At 28.7% G+C, this 10,638-nt stretch overlaps 1 pseudogene; it reads left to right on the forward strand.

Moving 5' to 3' along the window:
- Positions 1-7,463: 7,463 nt before the first annotated feature.
- LOC149054977 (uncharacterized) lies at positions 7,464-9,053 on the forward strand (annotated as a pseudogene).
- Positions 9,054-10,638: the final 1,585 nt, after the last annotated feature.

Below are 10,638 nucleotides of genomic sequence, written 5' to 3' on the forward strand. Positions count from 1 at the left end.
TTAGATAAAATTTTTAGATAATTTCAAAATTATATATAATTATAATATTAATTTCCATTGTTTAATAATATATATATTTTTTTACAGAACCAAATAGTAAGTATATTTTATAATTATTGTAACATTTCAACATTCTTATCTTCTGGAATGCTCAAATGACAAATTCAAAATTAATCAAAATAATATACACTGTATAAATGTTTATCGATATTTATAGAAAAAAAAAATAAAAAAGTTGAAAAATTAAAAAGTCAGTTAACAGCTTATTAATTTTATTATTATTATTTTTATTTTCAAGAAGACGGTAAGAAATATTTTTTGTTTCTGTTTGTCATTTCATTGATCTTTTTAATACATTTTTTTAACGTTACCTAATAAATTTACGTGAAGGATATATTTCTATATCAAATTTTTTTAGTTGGTCTATTGGGGATAATAAAATAAACTTTTTGTAACTTATGTTGTCAAAATTAAAATTTAAATGCTTATAAAAACAACAAATGTGACTATGTATATCATTTAATTTTCAATTGCTATTGTAAAAAATTTTTAGGTTAGGTTGAAAATACGAGTAAATAATGTAAGACGATTTCTCGGAGTTAAAAAAATTGTATATTTTTTTCAAGTTTATTGTCAGAACCAAAAGTATTTCTTTTTATTGTCAAAAAAGTTCAAATGTTTTATTGTTATTATTATTAGTTATTACATTTATTAGATATCATGTATGAAAAAACAAAATGTTTAAACTTATAACTATGCAATAACTTATGACTTAATATATCATATCCGTTATCCATATTAAATTATAAAATATTTTAGTATATGGATAAATATTATTATTTTTGTTTAAATTATAATTTTAAAATCCTATTTTGTTGGTCTATTGGGAATTATAAAATAAAATTGTTCAAAAGCTATAAATTATGAATAAGTGTGACCATTAGTATCATATATTATCGTAATATTAAAGTACGTGTAGTTTATGAAGTATTTTTTTAAGTACAGAAAGTTATTCTTCTAAAATCTTAGCATTCAGAATTAATTTTTTTGTAGCTATAATTTTTAATATTTCCATAATAAAATACAAAATTAATTAGTATATATATTTTTTTACAGTCCCAGAACGTAAGTATATTTTATAATTATTGTCATAGTTTAACATTTTTCTCTTCTGGAATGCTCAAATGACAAATTCAAAATTAAACAGAACAAAATCGTTGTAACAAAAACTAATAATAATTGTATGGTGAATAGAAAATACTTATATAAACATTCGGTGCAAATATGGTCATTTGTTTTAAAGTTACATCAAAAACTAAAATCGATTTTGTCGAAAACTGATTGTGTGTAAAAATTCCCACTTTTCCCTTAATTTTTAGCTTTATTATTCAAATTATTTAGAAAAATATTGACAATCTTTTACTTTTAACCCCCCAAAGTACCAACAAGATTCACTTTCTGATCGAATGATTTACTGAAGTAAAAAATCGAAGCACTTTTACTGCCCCAAAACGTAATGGCAGACACAAAAAAAAAACAAAAACACACATCATTATAAAATCAACACCTTCCTCGCTCCGCTCAAAATCTTGTAACGTCACAGAATTTCAGGCCTTATTATTATTATCAAACCATTGGGTATACCTAATACCATTGATTTTAGAATATAGTATATTCTAATATTAGTATATTCTAAAATCAATGCTAATACCTAGAATATCAGCATACCTGTCGGTCAGTGACCGTCCCATTAATATAATAGCGCGCCCGCGATTACCGCTATGTTATGCAATAAATGATCCCTGACCTCCCCGCCTGCAGCAGTGTTCACCGTCGTCACTGTAACATGTCTCTGTCGCGTCCGTCGGTGCGATCGCCGCAGTGCAATTATCTTAATTACCCATATTATTGTAAAATCCCGCAATACGCCTACCCTGACCTTCCCTACTACGACATCAATTGCGACAACAACGGCCAGCGACCGGACACCGTTCGCCAGCCATTTTCACTTTTTAAATCAACGTCTACTCGACAAGACGTAACGAACACCACCGGCCCACTCATTCTGCGGTCCGATCAACCTCGTGGTCAATAGTCGATTTATAGTTTTTTGTATTGTCATCCATACTCGTAATGTACGAGATGATGGGCTAAGCGACGTCGTCGGGCCCGATGTCAGGGGGGGAAGCCTCCGTTTTTTTCCAGTGACCGACGACGATGGGCCATGTCGACCACGTGTCTTGGGGGTCGACGGCCAACTGGCCAGCCTGTCACAGCCGTCGGTCATCCACACTTTCGTCATCCAGCCACAACTCAAGTCATCATCATTTGTGTAACGTACAAAACTATTTCCCTCAACATTCCCCCCTTTTCATTTCGATTATGTATCACAACTTTTTCTTTTCTTTTTTCATTTTGATTATGTATCACAACTTTTTCTTTTCTTTTTTCATTTTGATTATGTATCACTACAACGTATTTCTATTTATGCTCCATTTTTCCTCATAGGTGCCCCGGTAACCGTCATGCGGAGCCGTGGGTATTTTCCTTTAACACATGTAATAGTATAATGCGTCATACCGACGTATGATGATTATTCCGTGCCTGATATATCTTTCCCTGTATTTTGTGCATTTTGTCATGTGCATTATATTATACATCTTTCCCTGTATTTTAGGCACTTTGCCATGTGTCAAATATTATATATTTTTTATTCATGTTGTTTAAAACACACCATGTTCTCAAAACCGTGTCTGCCAAATTGTATAATATACTACTACCTTGTGTTGCTGTGAGCGAGAGCCACTATTATTATCATACTTAACTTATATAATATTATTTATTACAACCATGTAAAATATATCCCCATAGTTATCATAAGACTTTACGCTTATTATTTTATTAATATAAATTTTTTTGTTTGTTTTCCCCTTTTAAATAAATCTTTGGCGTTCATTCGCCACTGCGTGTATCAAATCCTGTGAGTTCCACCGACTTGACCCTCGGGTCTCACGCGGTGCGGCTCACAGGTCACGAGGAAAGTGTTCCCCTTTCCTCGTGAGTGGTTTTTGTGACTTAGAAAATCATGAAATCTCACAATCTAAAATGTATAATAAATATCATAACCTGCAATGATGATTAAAGATTGATGATAATTAACTTTAAAATAAGTCTATCATAACAATTATCTCATTAATATCATTTCTAAATAGTTTTTTTCTTCTTAATCCCTTTGGTTTATTAATTTTAAACAAATATTTATATTATTATTGCTATTTTTATTTTCAAAAAGATGGTAAGAAATACTTTTTGAATAAGTTTGTCATTTCATTGATCTTTTTAATTCATTTTTTTAACGTTACCTAATAAATTTACGTGAAGGATATATTTCTTTATCAAATTTTTTTAGTTGGTCTATTGGGAATAATAAAATAAACTTGTTGTAACTTATGTTGTCAAAATTAAAATTTTAATGCTCGAAAAACAAAATGTGCTTATGTATTTCTTTTATTTTTCAACTGCTATTGTCAAAATGTTAAAACACGTTTTGTATCTGTTTAAAATTTCATTGATCTTTTTAATAATTCTAGCATTTTACTGCTATTGTCAAAATGTGTTAGAAACCTTGCATTAAATTGTCAAGCTTTTCTACCCTACAAATAACTTATTATCGATATTTATATTAAAAAAAATTTAAAAAATTGAAAAGTTAAAATGTCAGGTAACAGCTGAAAACAAATTATTAATATTACTATTGTATTTTTATTTTCAAAAAGATGGTAAGAAATACTTTTTGTTTCTGTTTGTCATTTCATTGCCTTTTTAATAAATTTTTTCAACGTTACTTAATAAATTTACGTGAAGGATATATTTCTTTATCAAATTTGTGTAGTTGGTCTATTGGGATTTATAAAATAAACTTTTTGTAACGTATGTTGTCAAAATTAAAATTGAAATGCTTATAAAAAAAATCATGACCATGTATTTTTAATATTTATCAACTGCTATTGTCGAATTGTGTTAGAAGCCTTGCATTTAATTCTCAAGCTTTTCTCCCCAACGAATAATTTTGTATCGATATTCATAGAAAAACAAACTAAGAAAATTAAAAATTAAAATGTCAGTTAACGGCTGAAAACAAATTATTAATATTACTATTGTATTTTTATATTTATTTTCAAAAAGACGGTAAGAAATACTTTTTGTTTCTGTTTGTCATTTCATTGCCTTTTTAATAAAATATTTTTAACGTTACCTGATAAATTTAAGTGAAGGATATATTTCTTTATCAAATTTGTGTAGTTGGTCTATTGGGAATTATAAAATAAACTTTTTGTAACGTATGCTGTCAAAATTAAAATTGAAATGCTTATAAAAAAAAATAATCTGACTAAGTTTTATTTTTAATTTTCTATTGCTATCGTAAAAAAATGTTACGAGCCTGGTATAAAATTTTCCAATCTTAGATTTAAAAAGAAAAACTTTTATGAATATCTATGTATGATAATTTTAAACTATGCCATAATTTTTACGTATTTCAAAATTTAGGTCAAAATTTAAACTTTAAATGCTTATATAAAAAAACATGCCTATAGGCACTTATATACTAAATATTTTTCAACTGCTATTGTCAAAATGTGTTAGAAGCCTTGCAATTAATTCTCAAGCTTTTCTACCCGACAAATAAATTTGTATCGACATTTATGACAAAAAAAACCTAAAAAAGTTGAAAAATTAAAATGTCAGTTAACAGCTTATTAATTTTATTATTATTATTTTTATTTTCAAGAAGGCGGTAAGAAATATTTTTTGTTTCTGTTATTGTCATTTCATTGATCTTTTTAATACATTTTTTAACGTTACCTAATAAATTTACGTGAAGGATATATTTCTTTATCAAATTTTTTTAGTTGGTCTATTGGGAATAATAAAATAAACTTGTTGTAACTTATGTTGTCAAAATTAAAATTTTAATGCTCGTAAAAACAGAATGTGCTTATGTATTTCTTTTATTTTTCAACTGCTATTGTCAAAATGTTAAAACACGTTTTGTATCTGTTTAAAATTTCATTGATCTTTTTAATAATTCTAGCATTTTACTGCTATTGTCAAAATGTGTTAGAAACCTTGCATTAAATTGTCAAGCTTTTCTACCCTACAAATAACTTATTATCGATATTTATATTAAAAAAAACTTAAAAAGTTGAAAAGTTAAAATGTCAGCTTAAAACTAATCAAAATATTTTGATACTTTTACCAAATATAGAGAATGCTTATATTAACATTCGGTGAAAATCATATTATTTATCATATTATTTATATTCACATTTCAGTACTAATATTTTATATATTCCCATTAATGGTAGTTGGTAGACAAAACCAAAGTGGTCTATCACATTAGATACAATTTTTAGATAATTTCAAAATTATATATAATTATAATATTAATTTCCATTGTTTAATAATATATATATTTTTTTACAGAACCAAATAGTAAGTATATTTTATAATTATTGTAACATTTCAACATTCTTATCTTCTGGAATGCTCAAATGACAAATTCAAAATTAATCAGAATAATATACGGCAGTGTTTCCCAACCTTTTAACTACCACGGACCAATGCGACAATATTGTATAGATCGCGGACCACCACCTAAATTTTATGAAAACTAGGAAGAGCTTTTTTTTCTCATTTACATTAATAAACACAATTTTTATTTTTATTATTTTATAACTTTACTATTATTATTATTATTTATTATAACTATTAATATACTTTAAACTATATTAAATAATGTACTAGGTGTAATTTTTGTGACTGCATTTCTTTGACCGGTTCTTCAACTCTCGGATGAATATTGCTCATAGCTAAACGCATGTCGTAATTTACGTCCAAGCGATTCCTCTGTTTATTTTTATTATAAGTAGACTAGAAAATCTTTGCTCACACAAGTATGTAGTAGAAAATACTAGTAAATAATGTAAGACGATTTCTCGGAGTTTAATATGCAATGTTGCACTTCTGCACCAAAATTGCTCAAGGTTCATACCAGATTCAAACATATTTTTGCAGTCAGAGTCGTTTTGCAGTTCGATGACAGCATCTTGAAAATATTATGTGTCTATTTTCCATACGTTTTTTTTTATATGAAGTTGAATTTCAGTTCTAATATCAGCGTATTGATCGTATTTGATAAGAGTTTAGATAGTCTGAATTGCTGAATAATTATTATTCTCGATTTTATTCACACATAGATTAATTTTGCATACTAAATCGAGAATTTCATCTTCAAATATAAAACTTTTTGCTCTAAGTTCCAAGGTGTTGTGTTCCAAACCTTGAAGTGGCAAATTAAGGTTATTTAAGTGCTCAAAAATATCTACTAAATAAGCATTTTGTAATTCAAATTTCAAATCAAAAAATTTTTCAAGCAACTCTGAATACTTCTCGTTTAAAAATATCATAATTTCTTCTTTTAGTTCATACAACCGTTTTAGCATATTTTAGCACTTTTCACAAAATTTACTTACTTTAGTTAAGTCTGATTAGGTTTAAAAAAAAATCACTTAACAACACCAACCAAACTATAAACATTTAATTTCTTTAATAATTTACTGCGTGGTAATCAAACGAATAAATACTGAATCAATATCCAAAACCGGTATTAATCGGTGACATAAAGTATAAATATATAACTATATAAGCAACGATTGCAATTTACATAACTATGATCGTCGCGAAAATAGTATCACTCATTACTACTGTAGAGTTTATAAACTTAAAAAAGTGTGTTACTTGCAATGAAAACAATGATTTGAATCAATGAACGGCTTCAAATTTTTTTTATACACTGGTTCACTTAAAATCTTTAATTAATCAATATTACATATATTACATACTGCCTTCGGGCAGAGAGCGCGATATGTTCGCTACGCCGTTCGTATTACTACTGTAGATCAGGTACTATAGTGAGAATATCTACGCCTTATCGGAGATATTCGTGATAAGCGATGAGCATATCGAACATACCGGCCACCTTGAAATACTAAATTTCAACACAATACCTATATATAATTACTATAGTGCGGTCCACGGAAAGTAGGCCGTGATCGTCACGCGCCTACCGGCCGTTTTTAGTAGAACCAGGGGTTCTCCGTTTGGGAGTATTATTATTATTATTTTATTGTAATACAGATGGTTTTCAGGCAGTATTTCAACGTGTTGACTCGGTATGTTATCACAATAAATAACAATCATTTTGTGTGGTTATAGGTTATGCTTTAATCTTTGTAAAAGTTCTACCGTTGTTTGCGTTATAATATTTTCTGTGTTAACAACAACTTTTATTTTATAATTAACGCGGGTTTTAAAGTTTGAATATTTTGTCGGCTTGTTATTAGTTGCATTATACAATCGAAGTTCGCAATTTTCTAACATTTTTAACAATACATATTTTTAAAATGGCATTCAATCAAGATATCCATTCTCAAACGAAGAAAGTGATTTTCCATGTGTACAATTATTTCAAGACGTTAGCTACGGATAAAGGTAAGCCAGAACTTTCAGATTTTTTTCAACAAACCCGTGAAGTGACTGCTAAAGCATGTGGCGTGAGTCTCGCTTGTGTAAAAAAAGTTTGTTCTGAAGCAAAAAAGGAACTTGAAGTCGGACCTTCTAACAAAATCGTTTTCAAGTCTCCTAGGAAAAGTTATAAACGTGTAAAAATAATGAGTTCTCTTGACGATTTTGACAACGAAGTTGTCAGAAGAACTATACATAGTTTTTATGATAAAGGTGAATTTCCGACGACCGCAAAAATATTAGTGGCGATGCAAGAAAAAATTAATTACCCTGGCTCAAAAACATCAGTAAAACGTATTTTACACAATTTGAACTTCCAGTACAAGAAGTGTAATGATGGGCGTAGGTTTCTAATGGAAAGAAATGATATCGTTGCTTGCCGTGTAAAATTTTTAAGAAAAATGTACGAATTGAGACAGAATAATGACACAAGGCCGGTAGTTTACCTGGATGAAACATGGGTAAACCAGAATCATACGCAAGGTTACATATGGCAAAATCCAGAAAACACCGAAGGACTCAAAGTACCAATTGGAAAGGGTGCTTGACTCATTGTATGCCACGCTGGTTCACCTTCATTTGGATTTGTGAACAATTCGAAATTGGTCTTTCGATGTAAATCGGGTAGTACGGAAGACTACCATTCGCAAATGAACGCGGACATTTTTGAAAAATGGTTTGTTGAAATGTTGGCCAATTTAGAAGAACCATGTGTTGTGGTAATGGACAATGCTTCCTACCATTCTGTTTTAGTCGAAGATTACCCAAGGGCAAACGCGCGAAAGGCAGACGTCCAAAAATGGCTTGAAAAAAAATGTATTCCATATTCATCGTAGAAACATTGTGTGAACTTCGAGAAAAAGTTAAAATGGCCATACCTAAAGAAAAAAAATATAAACTTGATGAAATCGCATTACAAATGGGTCATGAAGTGATAAGACTCCCACCTTACCACTGTCAGTACAACCCAATTGAGTTGATTTGGGCACAAGTCAAGGGTGAAGTCGCCAAAAAAACAGCACCTTCAAAATGGCAGATGTCGAAGTGTTGGTAAATAATGCCTTAGATGAGATCACCAAAGAGGCTTGGACAAAATGTGGCGAACATTGCAATAAACTCCAAGATGCAGATTACATAAAGGAAGGGTTAAGGGATGAAATATTAGAGCCCATCATACTTACAATAAATCCCGATGACAGTTCGACTGATGAAGACGAAATCGACGACGACGAATTACCTAATTAATTTTTATTACTACGGTGACTTTGTAACTATGTGTAAATATATATTTTTATTATTATATTTGACTTTTCTTATTATAAAAAGTGTAAAAAAAAAACAAAAGATATAACAATAGTCTTATGTTTACTTTATTATTATATTTTTTTTCGATTATACCGTATGTTCACCAATTTAGGTAACACTAAATTTCTCGGCCTGAGACTGTTGGAATAAATCGATTTTTTTTACAAGCTAATAGTATATAAATACACATTTTCAAATTAATTTTTAATTTTTAACTATGATACGTGCATGCGCAACGCAACTTATTTTTTTTTAATAGCAACTGGTATTTTTGATACAAAATTCGGATAGACTGAATTTTTTTAAGTTATTTTGACCACTTAACCATGTCTCTAAAACCAAAATTGGCTGGATGAGAGCCTTTCAAATTTTAATAAATGATACATTTTTAAAATTCATTATAATATGCAAAAAACCATATATAATTATTTATTATGGGTTACTTTTTGAATATTTTTACGTATACAGTTGTAATCAATTTTAATCAAATAATTTTATATCCATATTATGTTAAAATTATAACACGTATAAAAGAAATATTAAAATAGTTAGCAATAATAAATAATTATAAATGATTTTATGCATTTTATAATACATTGTAAATAAGTATTATTTATTAAAATTTGAATGGCTCTCATTCAGTCAATTTTGGTTTTGGAGCCATGGTCAGAACTACCAGTTGCTATTAAAAAATAATAAGTTGCTTTACGCATGCATGTACTGAGAGGCTTAGAACTTTGAAATTTATCTGAAAATGTGTATTTATATTATATATACCACTTGCTTGTAAAAAAAATTTCGATTTATTCCAACATAATCCGGCCGAGAAATTCAGTGTTCCCTAAATTGGTGAACACACGGTTACACGATTTGAAATTATATTAGGCGGGAAAACGTTTGGAGACCCATACCGTAAAACGGCCAGTAGGAGCGTGACGATCGCGGCCTACTTTCCGTGGACCGCACTATAATCACAAACATGATTTACAAAAATGTATAAGGAATCAAACTAAACAAGATACGCAGATATGCAACAAATCGAACAAAGTGGAACACTCTTATTGGTCGTCATGATCTAATGACACTAATCGGCAGCAACAACGATAAGATAACCTTATATTACGGTAAATTGGTGTAACCGTATACACCTTATAATATTATACGGTTCCTCAAAAAGTTGTGATGTTTTTCACTATTAAAAAAAAAAAAAATTATAATTTGTAATATAAATCGAAGAAAAGGACCCTGAAAACTAATTTTTAAAATTCATAAATTAAAAGATCACTTAAATTGTATACCTTGTCGATAAGCAAAAAAATAAATGACGACGCACGTTAACAATTTCTTATTTTCTTCATGTCATAAATGCATAACAAAATTACATTCTATACAAAAAAAATTTCAATTCTTTTTAACAATGAAGCACATTAAACTACTCCGGGAGAATATTAATTTTATATCTGGATTATCGAACTAGTCCAAAATAACTACTGTACGTGTCAAGATATCGTTTTGACTAATTTAGATAGGTAGTTTTATTTAATTGAATGACTTCACTGTATCGTAATAAATAATATGATAAATTAGTTATTACAATTAGAATACACTTTATAGTAATTTGAATGACTATTTTTCTTAAAATCTAGGATTTTTATAATTATGAATAGCAAATATGCATATTATCAATTTATGAAAAATGGATATACTTAAAGAGTTGTAAGTTAATTAAACATTATTGTTTTCAGTCTT

Source organism: Diuraphis noxia, unplaced genomic scaffold, assembly GCF_037042655.1.
Source record: "Diuraphis noxia isolate RWA-SAM2 unplaced genomic scaffold, SU_Dnox_SAM2 contig0005, whole genome shotgun sequence".
Taxonomy (NCBI): Eukaryota; Metazoa; Arthropoda; class Insecta; order Hemiptera; family Aphididae; genus Diuraphis; species Diuraphis noxia.